The sequence below is a fragment of the Myotis myotis genome, unplaced genomic scaffold, assembly GCF_014108235.1.
Source record: "Myotis myotis isolate mMyoMyo1 unplaced genomic scaffold, mMyoMyo1.p scaffold_m19_p_3, whole genome shotgun sequence".
NCBI lineage: Eukaryota > Metazoa > Chordata > Mammalia > Chiroptera > Vespertilionidae > Myotis > Myotis myotis.
In genome coordinates, this window is record NW_023416335.1 from 131159871 (window position 1) to 131186092 (window position 26222).

General features: G+C 37.2%; 1 long non-coding RNA gene across 2 annotated transcripts; it reads left to right on the plus strand.

Moving 5' to 3' along the window:
- The first annotated feature begins 2806 nt into the window (after positions 1-2806).
- Positions 2807-20771, plus strand: LOC118650161. 2 transcript variants are annotated; one of them, XR_004965886.1, is made up of 3 exons: positions 2807-2963; positions 18531-18595; positions 20619-20771. It is a non-coding gene; the product is annotated as an uncharacterized LOC118650161 (long non-coding RNA). The 2 variants fall into 2 exon arrangements; XR_004965887.1 differs by lacking the exon at positions 2807-2963 and adding an exon at positions 14989-15023.
- Positions 20772-26222: the final 5451 nt, after the last annotated feature.

Sequence of the window (26222 nt, forward strand, 5' to 3'; positions counted from 1 at the left end):
TCTGTTGAGAAATCAGCTGACAGTCGTATGGGTATTCCCTTGTAGGTAACTGAGTTTCTTTCTCTTGCTGTTTTTAAGATTCTCTCTTTGTGTTTTGCTCTTGGCATTTTAATTATGATGTGTCTTGGTGTGGTCCTCTTTGGATTCCTTTTGTTTGGGGTTCTCCGCACTTCTTGGACCTGTAAGTCCATTTCTTTCACCAGGTGGGGGAACTTTTCTGTCATTATTTCTTCAAATAGGTTTTCAATATCTTGCTCTCTCTCATCTCCTGGCACCCCTATAATTCTGATGTTGGTACGCTTGAAGCTGTCCCAGAGGCTCCTTACACTATCCTCGCATTTTTGGATTCTTTTTTCATTTTGCTTTTCTGGTTGGGTGTTTTTTGCTTCCTCGCATTTCAAATCATTGACTTGATTCTTGTGCTCCTCTGGTCTGCTGTCGGGAGTCTGTATAATCTTCGTTATTTCAGTCCGTGTATGCTTAATTTCTAGTTGGTTCCCCAATATAAGATCGAGGGTCTCATTAGTTTTCTTATAGATCTCATTAAGTTTATCGGCGGCTTCTAATCAGTTCTTGAGAGACCTTAAAAGTGTGGTTCTGAACTCTATATCTTCCATTGACAATTTTGTCCTGTTTCTTTGTCTCCACATTTTGTTATGCTTCCTTGGTGCACCCCCTAGTGGTCTTTGTTCGCAGTTTTATAGTTAAATCTTGATTGTTGTAGCTAATTCCAGGGAGGGTTTGACCTCCAGGCCAAGTGGCTATAAGAATCAGCTGTGTCAGCAGTGAGAGAACTTCTGTCCTCTAGGGAGGTGCTAATCTAGCCTTTGCCTGAGGCTATCCAGCAAATGCCTGTGTGCAGGGCTTGGGCGGGGCGGGTCGCACAGGATCAACAGGGTGGGCTGGAGAGAGCAGTTATGGCAGCTTTCAGTCCTGTCCCCAGGGGCTCTGCCTCTCTGAGTCCCAGCACCCGCTGCAAAGCTCAGAGAGAAAGCTGCACTCGCTCTGACCGAAGCCAGACAGTCCCGCTTCTCCCGTTTGAGTCTGGGTCCCTAAAGACTCGCCCGGATCTGGAGCTCAGAGTCTGCGACTCCCTCCCGATTGAAAACGCCAACCGCGCCCTCCGCCGCCAGCCCGCTCCGCGAACTCCGCACCTCGGAATTTGACTTCAGCACTGGGCCTACTCTGAGTGTCCGTATGCGTTTCTCTTTCTTCCTAGTTGTAGGACTTCCACTCAGCCAGCATTCCTGTGGTTCTGGGTGATGTCCCTTCTGTTTTTTGGTTTCACTTTTGAAGTAGTTGTTCAAAGCAGCAAACTCTGGCGTTAACCTATGCCGCCATCTTGGTTCTCCGACCTCATTTTAATTTGAGTACATCTGAAAAGGCACTATTTTAAATAAAGTTACATTCACAGGTACAAATATATACTGGGGGTGGGGGGCACAGTTCAACCTACAACATTTACAAAGTTTAAATGTGTTTGTGGGAAAATTGCCATCGCTTAAACCTTCCCTGCAGGACCTGGTTTAACAGTTATAAATATCATCTTAGAATCCTTGGCATGAGGGTTTGGTAGCAGCACATATTTAAGACTGTTTATGGGCAAATATAGCAACTAATATTTTATCCCAGGTTTTTGGGGTTGGTTTTTCCCTTAATAGGGTAACATTCTGGTAGAGGTTGGGTCATAGGGCTGTGGTCACTTTTGTCTACCCCCAGATATATCTTAAGGTTTTCACATTGACTCATGTTCTACCTGATCCAGGAAGGGCCTTAAAACAGCAGATCCAGTTTCTCAGGCCCTGCATTTGGCACCAAATTTACCCAGTGCGTGAAATTATAGATTGTGGTTTCTGCTAAGCTGATTCAGTATGTCTTCTTTTTCCTATAACCTCTTCTTGAGTCCCGACACATGTTGGGATATTCACATTTGCTAATATCACTACTGAGCTTACGGTAATTAGCCTGGCAAGGAGTCTACATTTTGTTTTTCTCCTGCCTGTGGACAGGATAAGAGAGTTTCCTGTTGTTATTCTAAAATCCATCGCTCCACTATACATTTCTGAGGACTACAAACTATCCATTATCTTCTCTCTTTTTATCATTAACCTCTTACTTTCTATTTGGTCCTTCTCAAAATCATTTAACTCTCTTCAATTACTAACATTTAAGAAATGAAGCAAAACAAAACAATTTCCCAGAGTAACTGTTACTTTCTCCATTTTTTGCCTCAAGATCACTGCAATATGTGGCTTCACTTGAACTGCTAAGATCACTCCATGTAGCTACAACCAGATGTTGAATTTGAAGAATCTTGAAACATCGAGATATAACACGTATGATAACCTGAAGTAAGGTTCTAACCCGATATTAACAGTTGATAATTACATGTTAGAGAAAAGCTTAGATGACCTTTGAGAAGGCGCTCAAACACATAGATATTATGAAAGCGTCTGGAGTTGAAGATTGGAGAGGATTTGAAGAGGAAGATCTATTAAAGTAGGATTGTCAGGTTGAGGTGATTACTGTTCCTGACCCACCCAAATGAGAGAGGTAAATTCCCTACTTTCTTACCTCATAATAAGAGACGAGTTTGAAAGAGGCTGTTAGCTAGTTTAATATATGTCCACTCTAGTTGGAAGTTGGACTTTTACCTAGTAAATAATTAAGGGACAGCAATGACTTTTAGCTAGTAGATCAAAGATTTCTGCACTCTTAGAAATTATTAGAGAAAATTAAACATTTTTTTCATGAATCAATTATGGAATGCATGCGAGAAGAAAAGAAGAAAGAAGAAGATGAAGAAGGAGAAGAAGGAGAAGGAGAAGGAGAAGGAGAAAGGAGAAGGAGAAGGAGAAGGAGAAGGAAGAAGGAGACTCTATCAATATGACCACTTACAGGAGAAAACAGATCTCAGTAAAGGGAAACTAAAGATATTAAGAAGATATCACCAAGTTTTTAAGGTAAACTGGAATATAAGATTGAGAAGCACCAATTAATTGGGGCACTTATTTGGGATATGGGTTTTAACATACTGGCAAGTATCCCACAGGGTAGAGAAAATTCACTGCTGGGGTAGCTCTTAGAAGAATAGAGAAAGTGGAAGCTAACACTGAGCAAAAGTAAAATGCATTGGTAGAGGAAAGGATGAAATGATTTAAGAATATTGGCAAGTTGGAATAATTCTGTTACAGGAAGCTACCAGAGCCAGAAAACCCAGAGGACTACTAATATCACTACTGAGCTTACGGTAATTAGTCTGGCAAGGAGTCTACATTTTGTTTTTCTCCTGCCCGTGGACAGGATAAGAGAGTTTCCTGTTGTTATTCTAAAGTCCATCGCTCCACTATACAACTTCCACCAAAACCACCAAAAATGTGCTGATGAGATAGTTTCTAGCATCACTAAGTTGAGGGATTGTTCTCATACGCAGGTCAAGTATGTCAGTAGGAGAAGCAGCCTCTAAGCTAGGACTTGGCTTTTTAAATGGCACAATGGGAAAGATGAGACCCAAAAGCAATAGATGCCAAGTGGCAGGCAGTGGTTAACCACCAGACAAATAAAAGAGCAGCCACCCAAATTCTGTTTAGCATCTCTAATCAGAAAAAGTCAGGATATAGAAGCATTAGGTTGAGGGCAATGACCTTGATGTAAAGTCACATTCCTTGCTCAGTTTCCATACCTAACCCAATTTTAAGGTTTAAAAAGTTATTTTTTTTTCTTTTCTCTTCTTTTCTCTCCTTTTCTTTTCTCTCTTTTTCTTTTCTTTTCTTTTATTTTCCTTTCTCTTCTCTTCTCTTCTCTTCTCTTCTCTTCTCTTCTCTTCTCTTCTCTTCTCTTCTCTTCTCTTCTCTTCTCTTCTCTTCTCTTCTCTTCTCTTCTCTTCCCTTCCCTTCCCTTCCCTTCCCTTCCCTTCCCTTCCCTTCCCTTCCCTTCCCTTCCCTTCCCTTCCCTTCTCTTCTTTTCTTTTCTCAAAAGAAGAACCCTGTAGTCCCACAGCAAGAACGTGCTGCAAAGATTTTGTCAGTACCTCCCCAAAAGAACATACGTCAGTTTACTTAGTTGATTGAATACTAGAGAAAGAGGAATATTCCAACACTTAAAGGATAATTAGACCCACATTGTAGCTAACACTGATACATAAAGACACAAAGCAACATCATAGCCTCCTGCTAAACTTGGAGCATATGGTGGCCAGTATTTCTAACTAAAATTCACCTTAAACTGCATCCACAGTGTCCAATTGATCATTTTGTCAGTACCTCAGTATAATTGGAATGACATACTTGGTTATGGAATCACCTCGCATTGGATACTCAGCTTCTGAAATAGGAATCATCAAATTCTGGAAAGTGAAGTGCAAACCTCTGACACTGCACCCAGATCCCTTTTCAAGAGACAACCGGCCACTCCTCATGGTGTTAGCTGACAGCATTGATCTGCAGGATTTCAGGGTGGGCATGCTTTTTAGTGCCTGACACATAAGAGAAGTTATGTTAAGAGAAAGAAAAATAGAGAATTAATTATTGCCACTGTAGTGTAATTTTATAGCCTGGAACAAAAAGAATTTATGAATGGTTTAGGGAAGTGGTTGGCAAACTCATTAGTCAACAGAGCCAAATATTAACAGTACAATGATTGAAATTTCTTTTGAGAGCCAAATTTTTTAAACTTAAACTCTATAGGTAGGTACATTATTATTAATTTAATTAGGGTACTCCTAAGGCTTAGGAAGAGCCACACTCAAGGGGCCAAAATGCCGCACGTGGCTCGCGAGCCACAGTTTTCCTACCACGGGTTTAGGGTCTTTGCTTCAGCATCCCTCACACAGAACCCTGAATTTTTTAAACAGCTAAGTTATAAGTTGCTTCTTGGCCTTTTGGCTAAGATCAAGTGTAGTAAACAGCTAAGTTATACATAATGATTCTGATGAAAAGTGAAATATTTACTGTATGTAATTGAATTTCTTTTTGCATTTTTCCAGTTTTATTGAGGTATCATTGACATAAAACACTATAAGTTTAAGGTGTATAGCATATGATTTGACTTGTAATTGTACTTAGAATTGTTTTATATAGAGTGCCACTATTGAAACTTGGCCATGACAAAGAGGCTAATAGAGCTACTTTTGTCATCTAGTCTTAAATTCATAAACCTTGATTTAAGAAAGGCTTTGATACCACACTGAATAAAAAAAATTGCTCTTTTAAGGTCATTAAATATGAACCACTTGAATGAACGAAGAATGAATGGTCTAGGATAGCTAAAGCAGCGGATATTGTTTTTTATATTAGCCTAGGAGAGAATGAGCTTCTACAGAAAATTCCAAGAATCTCAATTAGATTTATTTTCCCTCTAGATGGAAACTGGTAGCAAATATAAAGAAGGAGTTACATGTCCATAACACAAGGAAGCCAGGTTGAAATCCCTACTGATTTTACTGTGAATATCCCATTGGTTGTGGTCATTCTGGTCTTAGAAAGCAAATTTTCCTTTACATGGGAAGGACAGCACAGTTATCCCAAGGTCAAAGGGCTCCAGTTAACGTGTCCCTGTTGACTCAGTGTTCCAGAGACCCAAAAACTGTAATTTAGATAACCTGCTTAAGTCTGACCAGGTTCCTCATTCCAGACCTGAGGGCTCTAGATAATGTGCTTCTGTCAATGATCTGGGGACCCAAAACTGTAATTTAGATAACATGCTGATTCTGCTTCTGTAAACTGCTTTTTTTGCAAACCAGTTTCCTCATCCCAAACCTTGGGATGTAATCAATACCTTTGTGATCTTTGCCTATATAAGTCTGGTTTGGCAGCCATCTTATTACTATGAGATTTGGGAGAGCAAGATGCTCCCTCATAGTCCCGGATTGCAATAAATGTGACTCTTTAATTCGACTTCTTGAGGCGTCTTCTGTGATATGCGGGGTACATTACAACAGTACTACTGACTTGTTTTAAGAATACATACAAATTGGTGCAGCCTGTGCATTCTCCCTGTGTCCTCTTATTCCAAGGAGATGAGCTATACTGATTTCAGCAGTAATCTTAATTGCTTTGCATTGTACTCTTGATAAGTGTCTACTGGGATTGATTGTGTCTTTCACCTTTGCTTTGGCATTCTATCAATCGCAAAAGCCTTTATTGTTAATAAAACGCAAGGTAATTAATGGAATTGTTTGAATGGTGCTACTTTCTTTGTGTCTCCTAACAAAGTGAAAAATAAAATTGCCCTTGTTTTTTATGTGTGTTCATACATATTTTAAGATTATAGAATCAATAACTTTAGTCTCAAAAATGTTAATAATAATTCATATGGCTTTTATTGATGTTGTTTGAAGTGTATTTTATACTTAGGCATATTTAAAATTCATTTGAAATATAAGATGATAAGGTTTTATTGTGATAAATATATAATATTCAGAGTACATGTAAGATACAAACGAATCATAATTATATTGCATAGACCTAATTGCAGCTAATCATACTTGTGCACTTTTTCTATGCCTGGTGTCTTTTTTCCTCTAAAATGATGGGAATCAGTGCAGTGTACTATCACAGGTGCTGCACACTCCCAGCCAGGTCCTGTGGTTGCAAATCACTCCTCAGGGTCCTCCCATCTGCAGTAGACCCAGCAGACATTTCTCAGCAATTCTGGCATGAGGATTATAGTCTTTTACACCAGGGATTTCATTGAGATCAGAGGCAGAATGGAGAGAAAGTCAAATGCCATATTATGCCCAAATATGTGTATGGTTGATTTTAAGAATATATATTAGAAAACATTTTTATATCCATTTAAAAACTTGATCTGTTGTGGCGAATGACCCAGGAGAAGCGACAGCCAGCACCAGAGGAATTAGGAAAGTAAAATTTTTATTTCACAGGGCTGCTAGTTCAGGGGACTTTGATCCAAAGCCTGAACTGCCAATGTGGGAGGTTTTGGTAGATATATCTTCCAGTGGCAGGCCCTTCGGGGTGGGCTTTGCAACTCCACCACGGTCAGTTAGAATGGGGCTTGCAAGATTATTGATTAACTAGATACTGAACAGGCTATCAGCCTCCAAAGTTGCCCCCCTATTTCCTTCTCAGATCCACATAATACTTCTATGAAAAACTTGGGAGCCATATTTAAATCACATTTTACATGTAAGAAAACTTTCAGACAGGGAGGTTAATAAGTGATCCAATATGTTCAATCCGTAAGTATCAAAGTCAGGCCTAAGCTCCACTCTGCGTTTCCATTTAGGAAAAAAGATAGAAGTCTGACTAGTTTTAAAGAGTAGCAGCAAATTATTTTTCTATACTTAAGCTATTTTCAGGACCATGGATGAAATATTTTTTGGATTTTTTGAATTAAAGAGTATCAACAATGCATTACCCTGTTCAATTGGAAAGAGGGTTTGTACGTTATTGAGCTATTATCTCTGAGATCCAAACTTTCCCTTTATGCTGTTTCAAGATACCAGAGCTGTGTCTCTGCAAACTATATGCTTCTGCTTCTTTTCCCAGTGAGCACCCTGTTATTTTCTACCCAGAAGAGTTCTAGTTAGAGGAAAACTGGAAAACCAGGTGTGACCTTTCACCTAGACAGCTGCAGTGGTTCACTCTGAAAGTTTTTAGGGGAGAAATAGGCAGGTTTAGGAAATTTTAGGAATGAAGGGATCCGTGGGAAAAGCACAGGGCTACAGAGCTGCAAAGGGTACATTTCCATAAGATGAGGGAGTAGCAGAAGATACATTTCCATAAGATAAGGTTGATGGGAGCTACAGAAGGTACATTTCCATAAGATAAGGGAGCTGAGAGCTGCAGAAAGGTGTACATTTATAGAATAAAGGGAAGGAAGCCCCTCATTCAGAGAGGGAAGAGGAAAGCCCAGAAGGAATAGGGAAACAATAAGAAGTTGCTATAGTAACCAATCTAAGGGGGATTGTGACCACAGGGGATATCAAGGCACAAAAAACTGCAGCCTTTATAAACTGAAGGAAAAGGGACTCAGGGGGACTTTTGTCTCCTTGCCTCCGTGGGAGTCTGTGCTTATTTCTCAATAAATTTCCACCTTTGCTATACCACCTTTTGGTGTGGTTTCATTCTTGGACTCCACTGGACAAAAGCCCAGGAACCATCCTGCCCAGAGGAATACCATGTGTTCCAGTCCAGTTTTCCCATATCAACTTCTTGTTTTACTATTACTATTACTAGTGGCCTGGTGCACAAAATTTGTGCACATTAAAAGGGAATTAATTAGAGGAAATATTTTAATATTGCTATTTGCGCTTTCTCTATAATAGAAATGTCAGAGATGAAAGAAAATTAGTAAAATGTATATGAAAATCTTCCTCCTGTAAGAGTCTGGGGCATGCCGTGGGACCCAGAGTCAAGTCCCTGCCCACCCACGCACGCCTCGAAATCCTGTGAGACCCAGATCCAGCTGGCCCCACCCCCATTGGGTGAGATCCAGACCTGGCTGGCCCCACCCCTGTCAAGCCCTGCTGGGTGGGGAGGCACACCCTCAGGTCCCCTGACCTGGAGCCAGGTGGGGGGTACACCCTCAGGTCCCTGGCCCAGCGCCAGGGCAGGGGGCATGGCCTGAGGTCCCCCATCAAGTCCTGCCGGGAGGGGGGCACAGCCTCAGTCCCTGCATATCGCTCATTATGGCTCATTATGGGAACTCTGCCTCCTCTGTGGGTGCATCCATCTTGTGTTATGGGAACCCCACTTCTGCTATGGGTGCAGTCATCTTGTGATGGCGTGAGGGTTAATTTGCACATTACTTCTTTATTATATAGGATTATTACTATTATTCATTCTTTGATATTCCCAGAACCAGCCTCATTTTGTCCCCTCAGAGGTAAGAGCATTAACAAGGCAATCCCTCCTCAATGTCCTGCTTCTCACCTCTGCAGAGCCCCTCTTCTAGGCTCCTAGGTTCTTGTAACACCAATTTCTTCTCTTTGTTCCCCCATCCCTTTTTTCACCGTATTTGTTTGTTTTCAAGTCATGATTTGTTAATTTTAGGAAATGAAAGACAAATTTGAAAGTTCCTTTGGGGAAAAAACTCTTTTTTAACTTCTACTTATTCTTACATTCTGTGAATGAGAAGGATGGAAAAATTAGTATAGCAGAATGAAGTTTCATGACATGTTTGCTCTCCCTGGTGAAATGGGAGTTTCAGTGTAAAAGAGATGAAATTGGTCTCTGCAAAGGGGATCTCTACTTTTCTAGGCTCCTTGTGTCCAGCATGCATCATTGCAACTAAAGCTTTTCCAAACTAATGCGTCTTTCAACTCACCTTGGGCCTAAGCTAGTGAGGGAAACAAATGGACTACACCGGATCCCTTGTATGAAGGGTGCGAACAATAGTCAATCTGTGATTGTTTCCAAAGAGAGCTAACTTATTAATTATATGAGTAGTTAAATGGAAATTTTGGACTAGAAACCGAATTCTTTGTCCACCGGAGTCGAAGAATGAATCCACCGATAGAAGATGGTATAGCAAAGGTGGAAATTTATTAAAGAACAAGTACAGACTCCCACATGGGGAAGGGGAAAGGGTCCCACTGAGTTCCTTTTTCCCTACAGCTTATAAAGGCTGCAGGTCTTGATGCCTTGATTGGTCACTATTCCCTTAGACTGGTTACTATAGTAACTTCTGAGCTCAAAGGTAGATGAGGTTCTCCACACCCTCTCCTTCCTTCCTTATTGTTTTCCTGTTCCCTTTGGGGTTTTTTCTTCTCCTTCTGGATGAAGGGCTTCCTTCTCTTTATTTTGTAAATATAGACCTATTACTGTTTCCAGCTCTCTCATTCTATGGAAATATACCTTTTGCTGCTCAGCAGCCCTGTGTTTCTTCCATGGTCCCCTTAATTACTAAAATTTCCTAAAACCTGTCTTTTTCACCCCACAAAATTCCTGTTTCAGTAGTATAGTGTCTAGGGCTGGTGGTGTAATTGGCCCTGTAGTTTTTCAGATGGTGAAGTATTAGTGTCTTTGAGCTATTTCCATTGCATAATTTGGGGCGTTTTTCTTTCTTGAGGAAAGCTACCCAGTATCCTTGTAATACATTTCCTTTTTTTTCCTGTGTGTGTGTGTTGTTAATTAAACAAATTAACTTTTATTGCTTGCAACTAAGCAATATAAATGGTGTGTTCAATTTGAGCTGTCATCAAGATGACAGATGAAAAGAAAAATTAAATTAATTTATAATTAAACTAATACATATATGTATGTACTAGTAATAGTATGTAGTAGTAATAATATACATATCTAGTATACTACATATAATGTATGCAGTATCTATCTATCTACACAAAGACATATAGACACATAAGTTATGAATTAATTATGGTCAACTACAGACACTCTATACATTTAATGGTTATTAGTTTTTAAAGAGAGTTAATGTGTTTTTTATTTTGTTTTTTATTTTTTTTTCATTTTTCTTAATGTATTTTTTAAAGAAGTATTTCATTCGTATACTAAATTTTCTTCTTTTTCTCATTTCTTTGCAAGTTTTTTTTTTTTTTTAGTGTTTTTTTTTGCTTTTTTTGTTTTTGTTTTTGTTTTTGTTTTTTTTAGGCTGGGGCAGTGTGGTAACTAAGGAGCATTGACTAGTTTAAATCTGTGCTTCATAATTTAAGTGAAGTATGTTTTTCTTATGTCTACAATCAAGATAACATTTTTCTTTTCTAAATAAGACAACACATTTCTATTTTCCCTGACATAGCAAGGGCATCAGCTGTCAGAACTCTGAGACTCTCAGTTGGAAACAGACTTTGCTGGAATAAAAGCATATGTAGGAATTGGGAACTCTGCCAAAGTAGAAATACCAGTAAGAATACATAATATTTTTCTATGAGTTTGACGATGCCTAAAGAATGTTGGGCTGTCATCACCACTTTGGATCCCAGGGAGCAGCTTGATAAGAAGAGTCTGTATAATGCGGAGTAAAATTATAGTAATTTTTCAGCTACTTATTAGTCTCAGGTATAACATAATAGGTTTCTCATAAATCCAATACCTTCAATGTCAAGTAGAGATAAGGAAAGTAGCATTGTCTGCAAAGGTCAAGTATATGAAGCTGGAACATGTACCCACTCAAATGAACACTGCTATCCCCGGCCCCAAACACTAAAACATGCTCCAGAATGCTGATTATATTTTAGGCTGAAAATAAATTGGCTATAATAGCACATAATTTCTCAGGTTCTGTTTAACACACTTGATTAAACTTTGACTCCTTTGATATCTTTCATTCTTCACATTCATCACCTGCCTCTTGTACTTAGTCCTTTGCTATGCAGCTCAGAGCCCAATGTTTACTACTTTAACTGCATCCTGCATATTTTCTTGCCTTCCTGTCTTTGCCTTTTCTACTTGCAGTGAAAGCTACAACAATCCACTGTTTTCTCTGCTCCTACATACGTGTTGTGTTGAAGAAATTTATGCAGTCTCCCAGATTGGTTTTCTGTCTCTACCCTCAATTGGTTTTTAACTTTCTATTATGAAATTATTTCAATTTCTTTAGTGAATTCACTAAAACCGAAAAATACCAGCAACTGTCTTAAACTTTTTGTTGGTCTAAACTTACAACTTACCTTTCCCCTCCTACTCAGTAGAAGATTTCACCTACTTAATGGCATGAGTGCCTTCAATAAATATGTTCTCGATTTACAGTTCATCCACTCTTTCTTCCTAACAGCTTGTCACAATCAATAGATTTCTTTCCTCAAGCACAAGGCCAACAGCTTCATCTATGCCTTAGATGTTACCCCTTTTCCTACGATTATTAAATATACTCTTACTTTCATGTATTAGCTCCTTTTTCTTGTCTATTGTTCCCTTTTAGTCTTTAACAGCTGAGTATTTTTCTTCACAAAATACCTTCTTTCCACCTGACATCACTTCTTATCTTGGGCCCTATCTGTCTTTTCCTCTTCAGGACTAAGTTACTGAAATGTGTGGTTTTCATCTTTTTATCTCACATTGCTATACTTCTTGAAATCTGTGTTCTGCTCCTATTCACTCACCACAGTGGCTATTTACTGTTAAAAAGAATGAAAACATTTTTGGTCCCTACCTTCCTTTCACTTTCTGCATCTTTTCACAGTGTGCACTACTATTTTTTTCCTTTAAATTCTCTCTAATTTGATTTCCAGTCTTTTATTCTCAGTATCTTTTGTGGAATTCTTGTTCTTTCCCAATCTCTTAGGTGCCTATATTCTCACAAATATTGCCTTCTGACCTCCTTCCTCTTTACCTCCTTTCTTTGGGATAGGGTATCAATTGCAATGGCTTCCATTCCTAGCTCTGTTAATGACACACAAACAAATATTTCTACTCTGGGTTTCTCTCCCACAACACAGATCTTGTTTATCCAACTGCTTATTGTTATTTCCTGCAACACTTTTTTTGAAATTCAGTGTGACGCAAGCACCAAATTCCCCCCTAATCAACTAATGCCTCCTCTTTTCTTGATCTTAATACAAGTTTCCACTACCAGTGCAACTAAGTAAGCTAAGTACTAAGTGAACTAATGGCCTTCTTTTTCTAGTACAATATCTACCCCACAAGTCAGTTACTAAGTCATATTTAAAGTATCTCCAGGATATGATCATTTCTTTTTAAATCATTTTTATTTCTTCATATTACTACTAAAATTTTACATTGCTTTAAAAATATGACTTCCATTAAAATAAGAAAGAGAAAGCATTTCAGCTTTCATTTCAAAAGAAGAGGACTAGACTCTATATTACTTTTATTGACATGTGTCTATCATTGCTCTGCCAGCATAATTCACAGACTTTGGCTTTTAAAAATTTACTTGATGATGCAATTCATTTTTTATCCATTCTCAAAACTATTATTTGTGAAGATGTAGAAACATTTATCTAGGCTTTTATGAATAATTGCTTCCCAGTCTCTCATCTCCTACTTTCATAATGATGATTTTAGGTTTCTTAGTTTTGTTTTGTTTTTTACTCCATACACTTGAATTACCTTTTCATTGTACTTTACATACCTATGATGGTTTTTTTGTAGCATTTCATTACAAAAGTCTTATCTACTGCCAAGAGCTGGATCAAATCTGTGATCATCTCTTTCTTAACCATTATCTTCTATTTGTAAATCTACTATTGTCTATTCTTTTCTTCATCTATTATTTGGTGACATATAGTTCTTCAATTCGCCTCTAATCTTTCCATCCACATATTTTACCTGCCTCCTTACCAAGTCTGGATACTAATTATATAAACATGCTCTCTGAAATTTTCTGCCTTCATTTTATTTTCAATGTGGGAGGGATTTTGTCCATTCATTCAATAAGCATGTAATGAATACCTGTTCTTTCTCAGGCACTATTCTAGGTACAGGGAATATAACAGTGAACCAAACAATGACTGCTCTCCTGTAGCTTTATTTCTAGTTAGAAAAGATATACAATAGGAAAATAAATAAATAGGTATGTAGTGGTACACGTACTAAAGAAAAGAATAAAGCAAGATAAGCTGATAGAGAGAAATTGTACCTATATTTAAAAATACAGGATGACCCAGAAAGGACATTCTAATAAAGAGACATTTGGGCAGAGAAATGAAGGATATTAAGAAGTAAGTTATGCAAATATCTGGAGGAATATTCTTCTGGATAAAAGAACAGCAAATGTAAAGGCCCTGAGGAAGAAATGTGTTTAACTTTTATGAGTACAATGTAATCAGAGCAGAGCAGATCGGGCAAAGGGAAAAATGGTGGGAAATTAATTCAGAGAGGTAACATGTCTTCTTTGAGATTATGTTTATTCTCTGCCATATTCAAACTGACATCATCCGATAGCTCATTATTTTTCCCTACTTATGGTTTTTTATCATTGATTTCTCATTGGATCCACTGATAAGTGATGCCACTTTACTTCTATAATAGTCATTGATTTTTGAAATGTATTAATCATCTATCAAGGTCTCTAAAACTAATGTGCCTATTTTTTTCAACTTTCATATGCATCTCCGCCTTAGTCTATATATAATCTAAAATTTTACAGTGAAAATCTAAAACATATAGAGTTGCCTTCAAAATGTGCACCCGCTTTTTTAGCTCAGTTCTGAAAGAAGAAAAAAAAAAGATGAAAAATTTAAAAAGGAAGCAATAGGGAAAAACTAACGCTTGAATTTGACCTATTCCTTCTCTGGGCTTCCATACTACCTTGTATCACTGTACAATCTTGTGTTATTGAACCTATATCATTTATTATAACCTCACTTCTATCTTTGTCTCCTACATTAGAAAATGTTAATATTGTGGAATGGTACTCAGTCTTGTTCTTTACTATATCTTTATGGCATAGTATGATGTTTAAATGATTCATATGTGATCGTAAAACTTTCTCCGAATGAACCCATCTAGTGATGGAGTAGTTGACAGTTTCCATAGGCAAGCCTTTGTATTTTTAAAAAAACTCTTAGAAAAATGTTTCTTATATAAAGTACACTTAAATTTGTTGATAGGTCCTCAGATTTTAAGTGAGGCAACATAAAACAAAATCAGTTTACAATAGGCTGATTGACATAAACAAGAGTTAAGTTCCTAAGGCATCTAATCAATGTTATAACAAAATGACATTGAAAGAAAAGACGTTACTTGATGACCTGTTGTAATTGAATCCTGTTTTGTATATTAATAAACATATATTTAAATGACAAAGATACCAAAATTTGTAATCATTCATTAAAAAACTAAAATTTAATATGCAATATAGCTTAAATTACTATGTCATTCCTTTGAGATATAAGGCCTTGTGATTTTTTTAAAAAAATATTTTTATTTATTTCAGAGAGGAAAGGAGAAGGAGATAGAAAAATCAATGATGAGAGAGAATCATTGATTGGCTGCCTCCTGCACGCTCCTCATTGGGGACCGAGCCAGCAACCCAGGCATGTGCCCTTGACTGGACTCAAACCTGGACCCTTCAGTCTGCAGGCCGAAGCTCTATCCACTGAGCCAAACCAGCTAGGGCCTTGTGATGTTTTTAAGGTAAACATTTAGGGTACCAAAATGAAAGCAGACATTATGACTTATGTAGAAATATCTTGGTGTTGTGGAATAGGATTTCTGTGAGTGAAAAAAAATTAAAGGATATAAATTTCTTTTTTGTTTTTCAAACTGGAAGTCCCAAGACTTATGAAACCATGAATTCTGAATTACATATTTAATTGTGTTTATTTAATAGTCTTTTTAAAATTTAGAGATATTATTTTGTTTGCTTTTCCTCCAAACTATTTACAAATCAATTATTTCATTAGTTAATACCCTATATACTAATCCAATGCAATAAATATTTTCTTCCTCTTCAGTTACTTGAAAAGCCTAATGTTGTTCTCAAGTCTCATATTCATGGTTACAACACTTACTAAAAAGTAATAAAAATATAGTCCAAACAAAAACTGCATTCAAAAATCTTGCCAGGCTATGAACTGAAGTTGCAGTTATTTAAAACAATATTTGAGAGAACTAATTCCAGGACAATAAGAATATACACGCTGTTTTTTTTAAATTATGATAAATTTGATTTATAACACAACACTTTATTGAAATGTATAAAATTGGTATATTTCCTGATATTATCCAAAGTTTACTGCAGTGTTTTAATTAGCTCATCTATAGAATTTGCCTTAATTTAATAATAATAACATCCATAATAATAAATGTAGATAGTTTTCCAATCATTATCATTCAATAAAGAATACAAAATTTAGCCTGATGACAATACTTTCCAAAGGTCCTAGTAAATATTTAGAAAAAGTTTCTTTTTCTGCCAAGAATATTATCATTTAGTAAAAATATCTTTGTGTTGAAATTATTCTGTAGGATATCGTAATTGTGGATATATGACATTATGCTTTTGTTTAAACCTATAGAACTTTACAACACAAAGAACGAATGTTAATGTGTGTATATTAATAAAAAATTAGGAGCTTGGAGGATTCCAAGGAAGAATGCAGACTATGATGAGATAATCTACCTGTATTACAAATGTTTGACAAAAGCCTCCTGTAGGGGGAGGGGAAAATGTTCTGACCTTTGAAAATGACTTAAGGTAAAGTAAACTGTGCATAAACACTATATTCTATTTGATAAAGTTGTTTTAAATGAGAGTATGAGTTAACAATTTTGATATTTCTATACACGTATACTTGAACTGAAAAACTGATGGCAGATTCATTTACCTGATTCCCATCTCAGAGCCAGGTTTCTTATGTTTACATTGGAAATTTACAGATAATCAAAGAAAGAAGGCCAAAATGATCAATGTGGTAGTAGATTAAAGTTGGAGACATCAATAAGAAATTATTTTATTTATTATGAAGATGGCTACATATAGAAATATCTAGAGATCTGTATATATACATGGGTAAGTATACACAAATATATTTCTTTCTCTGTCAGCTGAAATGGTCTAAAAAAATGGCACCCTGGTATTAATGAGCACACCTAGCACCCAGATCTTGGTTTCTGATATTATTCTTCATTTAAATAAATCAGGGATCCTAATAGAAATGGCTAATTATATGTAGTGCCAGAAAGTAAGGGCATTCAAAGATTCCAACCAAATAAGCAAAACCCCATCAATGGTGATATATTAAAGGTACCCTAGAGCCAACTGAAAAAGCTCCCAATGGCCAAGGATAAAACAATTTGAATGACAAAACAAATAAATAGTATTTATTATAACCCAAAGCACAACATAAATATCCACAAGTTCATACTGAAATAAATGACTGAATGATTACATATATAGGGTGTACCAAAAAAATGTGTATATACGCTTTGAATAATTATAGAGGCAGTGTTATTAAAATACATTTCATTTTCAAAATTGAGCTATTTATAAATATCGCATCTTAAAGTAGAGAGTGTAACTACTACAACTTAAGTGTAAACTGTACATAGTGATTTACTTCCAAAGAATAGAGTGCAGAAAAGGGGGAAATGAATAGCTTTACAATGAAGAAACCTGACAAACTCCACTTCAACCACTTGAGCAAGGTCAAAATGGAAAGTTATAAAGCATGTTAGTAGTGTAGACCCTCCATGTAATGTGATAAAAATGGCATTTTATATCTGTTAGCTTCCTCTAAACAACCTACAAATCTAGTCTAATCATGAAAAAAAAAATACCAGGCAACTTCTAATAGAGAGGCATCTTATACAATATACCTGACCAATACTCCTCAAAACCATCAAGGTCATAAAAAATGAAAAATGTCTAAGAAAATGGTATAGTCAAGAAGAACCTAAGGAGACTTGATAATTAAATATATTTCAGAGCTTGGATGAGATTCTTGTGGGAATGGGTATAATATGGGGACTCTATGTACTGTCTGCTCAATTTTTTTATAAATCAAAAGGTATTCTAAAAGATAAAGTTTATTAATAAAAATAGGTTGGGCATTATTAGGAATATCATTTTTATTATTTCTAACCTGTATTTCACTATCCTGAGAGACTTTACATAAATACTTAAAGTTTCTAATTTACTGGTGAAAGTTTTCCTACAATGCATGAATTTTTGTTTCATGTTTATAAAATATATAAATGGCATCATTGTGTTTAACACATGAAGCTATAGCTCCACAAATTTGAGAATTTTGTCATTGGAAATCACAATGAAAAGATATATAAATATTTTAGTTGTTATTAAAATAGTTGTATTGAAATATTTCAAAACTAGTTCAGAAAATTAGTGTATCAATAATTGGAAACCCTTTTCAATTTGAAGTCTGAATTATATGTGATATATATTAATGCTTTCACCATTTTCATGAACAGTAAACTCCCCACACCAATACTATTAATATCATGCCAAACACTGGTAATACACTAAATGGATCCAAAGCAATAATACCAAAGTAATCTAACTACCATAATAAATACTTCTGTGGGATCAGATTAGCTATGTTTTGGGAATTTACATTGTATCCATGTCATTATTAGCCTATTTATCAACATTAACTTGTTGAATAAGCACTGTTGAAAACTGGAGAGAAATTTGCCTTCCTTATTTGGAATTCAATAAAATAGAAAGCTATTTTTCATTTATCCTGAAGCCTCTTGATATACATCTAAATATAATTTTAGGAATTAAAAGTATGTACTGAAAACATTCGATATTTCTTTCAAAGTCAACTTGCTCTTATTCTTACAATAATAGCACTCTTTTATCACAGTGGGAGCCTGCATAAACTTTGAACTCTAAGAGAATAGAGTTTAAATCCTGGCACTTATACAAGCATACCTCATTTTATTACCCTTCACAGATAGTGCATCTTCATCAATTTCAAGGCAAGACTAGGAGATAATAGATAGCAGTTCTTAGCAATAATGCATTTTTTTTTAAATTAAGGTATTGTGCATTGATTTTTAGGCATAATGCTACTGCACACTTAATAAACTACAGTAAGGTATAACCATGATTTTATATGCATTGGAAAACAAAACATTTGTGAGACCTGCTTTATTGTGATATTTCTTTTATTGCAGGGGTCAAGAACTGAACCTGCAGTACCTTTGAGCTGTGCCAGTGCCCATTAACTCTGTGGCTTTAGGTAAACAACCTACCTCTTCCTTGCCCCAGTGTGCCTGTTGATAATTGGTACTGATAGTGCTATCTATCGGGCCAGATGATGCGTGTGTTAGAAATAAGATATGTAAAGTGTTCTTACTGCTGAAGGGCTCAATGCATTTTAATTATTCATTATTAATGAATAACTAATGAACATATAATTTAGAATTGTTGCTGTTATCCATTCTCTTAATTGCTGATTATTCATTTTTTCCCTCCATTTCTGTCCCCTCCCAACATTCCTTTTATCATTTATGCCTATATAAAACATTATAAAATTTAGGACAATAATTGAGCCATATAGTGTTAAAAAGAAGACTTTTGTTCTGAAAAATTTAATAGATGCAATTGAGAATAAACATGAAGATTTTAGTTTGGAAAGCTCAAGAAAGTACTCAAAATATCTTAATCTATAATAATAAGAGCATAATATGCAAATTAGACTGGACAGCCAAAAGACCTTCTGGATGTCATTCTGGACGTCCTTCTGGACAACCTTCTTGTCAAAGCAGTGGCAGCAGGGGCCAAGGCAGAGGCGATTAGGGGCAATCAGGCAGGCAGGCAAAGTGGTTAGGGGCAATCAGGCAGGCAGGCAGGCGAGCAGTTAGGAGCCAGCAGTCCTGGATTGTGAGAGGGATGTACGATTGTAGTCAGACATCCTCTGAGGGGTCCTGGATTGCGGGAGGGTGCAGGCCAGGCTGAGGGACCCTCCTCCAACCCCCATGCATGAATTTCATGCACTGGGCCTCTAGTGTTTTAATAAGCCCTGTGGAGTTTGGCCTCTACATCTCCTTGTAGTCTCCTCTGCACCCCTCTACTCCAGTCAGCCATTTTGCAGCACTCCAGTAGTCCTAACTGTTGAACCCCTCTTAAAATAAGGCCTGTACATCTACAGTCTCCTCTTCCTGGAATGCTAAGTGTACACACATATGTGTGTGAACACATACTGGCAGAAACACACATGCACACATTTTTGCTTAATTAACTACTAATCATTTTGTGTCACATCCTCAAAAATATTTTTCCTGGTGTCTCTGATTAAGTCAATTTTCTATTCTATACTTTCAGAATGTTCCCTATCTTGCCTTTCTGGATCATTTAACAGTTTCACATTTCAGTTGTTTTGTGTGATTGATTAGGTGCCCAGCTCCCACACTACCATGCAAATATCTTCCGGGCAGGGCTCTGCTTTGTTTGGTGCAGCACATATCCCCTAGTGTCTCATCACTGTGTGGCACTTGATAAATCCAAGAAAAGCAACTGTGGAGTGAATGAAAAGACAGCTTGCCTCATTAAACTGAAACAACCATAAAACAGGTGGAGGAAAGCTAGAGTATTTCTTTAGACTTGTTGTCCATATTTTTCCAGAACATACTGACAGTAATTGCTTCTTAAGAAAGAAAAATAAAATGCCCCCTTCCCCGACTTATTGTCATCAATTCTTAGAACAAGTATTAGCAGATTGACTTTTTTTGTTGACATTTGTGATTAACATATAGATAAATCCAGATTTCTTTCCATAGAAAAATGATATGAAAATTGATTCTAAAGCAGCTACACTGCTATATATTTATGGCACATCTCAAATTTCAAATGGAACCCATTTAAGCCCATGCCTTATGCCCTCCACTGCATATAAAAAATAATGCAGTCCAGCCGGCATGGCTCAGTGGTTGAGCATTGGCCTACCCGAAGGTCATGGTTCAATTCCTGGTCAGGGTACTTGCCCGGGTTGTAGGCATGTGTGGGAATGTAACAGGCAGCTTATCAATGATTCTCTCTCATCATTGATGTTTCTATCTCTCTCTCCCTCTCCCCTTCTCTCTGAAATCAATAAAAATATTAAAAAAAAATTCCAAACATAAAGCAAGAGCTCTAACTGCTCCACACACAAAATGAAAAATGAATTGAATGCCTCTTAACAATAAGCATTACATTATATAGTTTTTTCATATCAACAAAAATATTTCAAATCTCTTATTTATTTATTTATTTGTTTTATTTAGAAACAGCAAAGACTACAGAGAACTGAGGGGACCTGGAAGATTGGGCCTGGGGATGGCTGCACTGTGAAGCCATTGAGAAGTAATTCTTTGTTGTTTTTTTAAAGATTTTTACTGTGTTTTGTTTGCTTATTTTTGTTTTAGAGAGTGAGAGAAAAGCGGGGGAGAGGGAAAAGAGAGAGAAAGAGAGAGAGACTGATGTGAGGGATCAAACCCTGGACACATGCCCTGACTGGGAACTGAACCCACAACCTTTCAGTGCTTGGGATGATGCCCAATCAACTGAGCCACATGGACCAGTGCTCAAATCTTTTAATAACCAGCTTGGCCTTGAGTAGCATTAAGAAGTTTACTTTAAAAATACTATGGAGATTAAGGTTACTTTGTGTCACATGAAATTCAAAGGAGGTTACTTTTCAGCTTTGAAAATCACCTAGTTTGATAGCATGCATCCTAAAGCTAATCTAAGTATTTGATGACAAATCTGGTATTAAAGATTATTTTTTCACTTAGTTGTTTTCACTTTGCCTCTTAGGGACCTCTACTATCTGAAATAAAGTTAGGGATATTTTTTTCCCCGCCTAAGGGCACTTGAACCTACTCCTTGAAATGAATCAGCTGACCAACTATGTCTCCTTTATTTGTAATTAACTAGAGGCCCGGTACATGAAATCGTGCACGGGAGTGTGGGGTCCTTCAGCCCAGCCTGCATCCTCTCTAAACCTAGGATCCCTCGGGGGATGTCCAACTGCCAATTTAGGCCCAATCCGGCAATCAGACATCGCTCTCACAATCCGGGACTGCTGGCTCCTAACTGCTCACCTGCCTGCATCATTGCCCCTAACCACTCTGCCTGCCTGCCTCATCACCTCTAACCCCTCTGCCTGCCTCATTGCCTCTAACCACTTGGCTGCCTGCCTGATCACCCCTAACTGCTCACCTGCCTGCCTGATCAACCCTAACCACCTCTGCCTCTGCCCCTATTATGGCAGCTTCATCTGGAAGGACATCAGGAATGATGTCTGGAAGGTCGTTCGGCTGTCTGGTCTAATTAGCATATTACACTTTTATTATTACAGATTTGAACATTTTTGGTTAGTTAATTGAGTTTATTTTTTTAATTCATTAGACATAATGTAAATACACTCTATATCAGTTAGTATACTGGCACAGTTAATGTTACGTCACAACAACAACAAAAATCATAAACAAAATCTTCGTGATTTAGTTCTTTGATGCTCAGTGGGAGCCTCAGCACCTCTCCAGAAGAGAGTTCACCTGTGTGATTGCTCAGTGTATATGTACACACCTTCATATGGAGTCAGGTAAGAGGTGACTGGAAAGTGGAACAAAAGCAATTAAACGGTTTCACACAGAACTATCAAACATAAATTCCACTCATATAATTGCTAAGAGCAAATCACGTGGCCATGTCTTCACAGGCAGGAAGGTATAACGCTCTCATTTGCCTGAAAATAGACAGAAATAAGATACCAGTGAATTAGGGCATTATATGCCACATAGCTCCAGCAATAAATAATAAGATTTTTATTCTCTGTTCTTTCTTTTTCCCAGTTTAGGTGGACTTCGCAGAATAATTATTAAAACCATTTCCTTCATCTGTTTTTTAGTCATAAGCTTGATAATAATGGCAATAAGCTTGAATGGCAATAAGCACATTCTCTACTCTTATGACCATCATATTTAGCAACTGGACGATTAGTAATGACATCTTGCATATCTATCCCTCATTTTTGGCCAGTGGTTCTCTTTGTGTCCATTATCAACCTCTTGGGAAATATTACCAGTAATTTTTTGTTGTTGTTATTAAACCTCACCAGAGGAATTTTTCCCTATTAATTTTTTTAAAAGTGGAAGGGTGGGAGAGAGAGGGAGAAGAGAGAAAGAAATATTGATGTGAGAGACACACATTGATTGGTTGCCTTCCACATGTGAACAAACCAGGGTGGGGAATGGAACCTGCAAACCAGTGCCCTTGACCGGGGATCAAACCAGCGACCCTTCCGTGCATGCACTGCCTGAAGCTCTAACCACTTACCAACACTGGTCAGGGCTATTGCTGATAATAAACGGAGAGATCCCAGGTTTAGAGAGGGAATTCTAAGTTGTAGTTTGGGGATTTGTATTTTAAATCACCCTCAGAGAACCTGATGGACACTTTGAGGAACACTTCAAATGCTTACCCCATTGAAAATTAAATTCAGCTATACTTTTTTTTTTTTTTTATCACATATGACAGTTGAAGGTTTTAATTAAAAATAGGAATGGAGGCATCTATAACTGTGTCAGCTGCTTGTCCTCTAATAGACAGCTGAGAGATTGGAGACGGACAGATTTGGATTTGAATCATAGTTATTCTACTAACTGGACATGTGACAGTGAGAAAGATGCTAATTTCTCTAATTGGCGGTATTCTTCATGTTTAAGGTTACTGTGCCTACCAAAAAGATTTGTGGAGATAACCTAATGAATTGTAATTGTAAAGCAATTAGTACATTGATGTTAGTTATTCCATTAAATGTTATTGTGTACCACCAAAGTACCAGCTACTGCTTTAAATAAATATGAAAAGATGTTGGAAGCAGAATTCCAGAATTTAAAGTCCAAGCTAAGAGAAATAAAGGTCCATTGAAAAGTTACATTATTAGATTATTACATACATTAGATTATTACATATTCGGTAGGCAAAGTAACTTGTTGGAGGCCACAGAGTTAATAAATGGATCCGAGTATGGATCTGAGCCCTGCAAATTCAACTCCATGATGATAAACAGAGAAAAAAAGCTGCACATACATGCTAATTTTTTCTTTTCTTGAAGACTATGGTGAAACATTGAAATAATTTAAGCAGTGGAGTACTATTATCAGATTTCAATTTCATAAAGAGAAATCTGAAAGCAGTGAAGATAGCTTTTGTTTATTAAGTTTGTTTTGAGGAAAGACATTCTGAGTTCAAAGGGAACTGTTAAAAGGCTATTGCAGCAATCTACACAAGAAAAGGAAGGGGTTGCACTAAGGTAGTGATGATTGAGAAATGAAATATTTTTCAAGAGTGTACAATACAGATCTATATAGCTAAATAAGTAATTAAGTATAGGTATGTAGGAAGAATGAATAATCCAAGTTAGGGCCCTAGTTTTTAATTTTTTTTTGCATTTGGATCATTGTTTTTCACATTCATCATGGTTGCAAAAAACACTGGAGGATACCATATGGTAAAGGGAAGGTGATGATAGATTCATATTTGGACATGTTGAGGTTGAGGTTTGGTATAATATCCATACCATACCAGTCCCACACTATATATAATATATGCCTGGAGTTCAAAGAAGACAATTTAGACTAAAGATAGAAAGGGATGTCATAAATATTTGATGATTGAATTATATTTGCTTGAACTTGTCTATAGAGTGTGAGTAGAAATGGAAAAGGTAATTGTTAATATGAAAAACTAAACACCCAAATTGTATATTAGAATAGTTGAATTGATAAAACATAGTTAAAGACTAATATTAATACTAGGTGGAAGATACTGTGTTTATAGTGTTCCAGGCACTATGTTAACTTCTTTATATAAAATAACTCTTTAATATTAATTTCAGCCTTATACAGTAAGTCATCTTTTATAATCATTTATTAGAAAGGAAATTGGATCTTAATAATATTAAGAAACTTCCCAAATGTTACATAGCTAAAAACTGAAGATGTTGGAGTTCAAATTTAAGCATTCTTGACCCATATTTTATCTGGGTTAACCACCAGTTATCCTGCTTCCAAAGAAGGACCACAGAAGGGAGTGAGGAAGAACTGCAACGATTTAGAGCAAATAGAAATGAAGTGTCTATAGATCTTGATGAGTAGAGGTAGGGTTTTGAATTTAGGTGAAGGATTGCGATTGTAACTTGAAAGTAGAATAGTATATGCTTAAGACAAGAGCTAGAACAGTGAAGGAAATGGGAAAACTGAAGGAGTGGTATTGGAAAGAGTGACTAAAGTGGAACAGAGGTGAAGATAGAATAGGAAAAGAAGTAGAACAGTGGGCTTATGTTGTTAAATGCTACATGCACAGAATTGAGGATAAAGAAAATGATCATTTTCTTAGGGAGAGAGAGAGACCAATATCAGTTTTAATATCTTCAAAGAATTGGAGGAAAGTAGGTATCTATCAGGTAAGGATATAATTGAGATGAGGAAAGGATTATGTAGTATATTATTGAATTTTCAAACTTCCCCCTTATATATCTCACTTAATTGCTCAAGCCCAGTATTACTCTCTCTCTTTTTTTGTCCTGACAGGGCAAGGAGAAAAAAAGAAAGAAAGAAATAGAATCACCAAAGAAATCCAGTTGATTTTCTATGTGTTTGATCCTATGATTCTACTGTTTTTCTCTCCAATATTCTTAGCCTTTGCTGAACATCTGCCTTTGAGAATCTTCTGAGACTCTAGTCTAGAGTTATCTGTCTAACCTGACCATTTGAGAATCTTCTGAGACTCTAGAGCAGCCGTGGGCAAACTACGGCCCGTTTGAAATGAATAAAACTATTGAAAAAAAAGACCGTACCCTTTTATGTAATGATGTTTACTTTGAATTTATATTAGTTCACACAAACACTCCATCCATGCTTTTGTTCTGGCCCTCCGGTCCAGTTTAAGAACCCATTGTGGCCCTCGAGTCAAAAAGTTTGCCCACCCCTGCTCTAGAGTTATCTGCTGGGGTGTTTAACCCACAGGCTTTATTTAATACTAGAGGCCCAGTGCTCGAAATTAGTGCACTTGGGGTTGGAGGGGGAGGTCCCTCAGCCTGGCCTGTGCCCTTTTGCATCCAGGAGCCTCATGATTGATTGCGCTGCAGAGGAAGGCCCCACCCACCCACCACAGCACCACAGGCCGAGTAGCCTGGACCTCCCTCTTTGGGGTGATTGATCGCGGAGCCCCCCAATTGATCATCCCGCTGGCTGGTGGCCTGGGACTCCCTCTTTGGGGCAATTGCAGAGGCTCCCCCGCCCCTCCGATTGATTGCCCTGCCAACCAGTGGCCTGGGCCTCCCTTTGCAGGGTGATTGTGGGGTAATGGTGGGCCCCCAGACCAACCGCATTGCACCTGCCTTGGCTGGCCTGGCACCATTGTGTGTCATAGCGTGGTCATCCGGATGATTATTCTGCTGTTCAGCCATTCAGTCAATTTGCATATTACACTTTTATTATTATAGATGCTCTGAGTCAAGCCTAATCTTGACCCTGTTTATTGCAGATTTCCAGCTACCTTACTGATCTAGATTCATTGCATTCTGGCAACTTTCTGCTCTTCAGTGTCCTTGTTCTTGACCTTGCATATCTTCCTGATACTTCCTGTGGGGCTCTTGGTTGCCTAAATTGGATGTGAACGAACATTCCAAGTTTTCTGGCTAGGAGTAAGACATCTGTCTGCTTGCTCTGGATGAAAAGAAAACTCTACAAAGAAAGCACCTACATATTATAAAACTGAAACATTTTAATAATAAAGTATCAGCTAAACCAGATGTGATTTGTCTATCACACTAAAAATACTGGTTTTTCTTAAATAGATTTACTGATATACTGTGCATG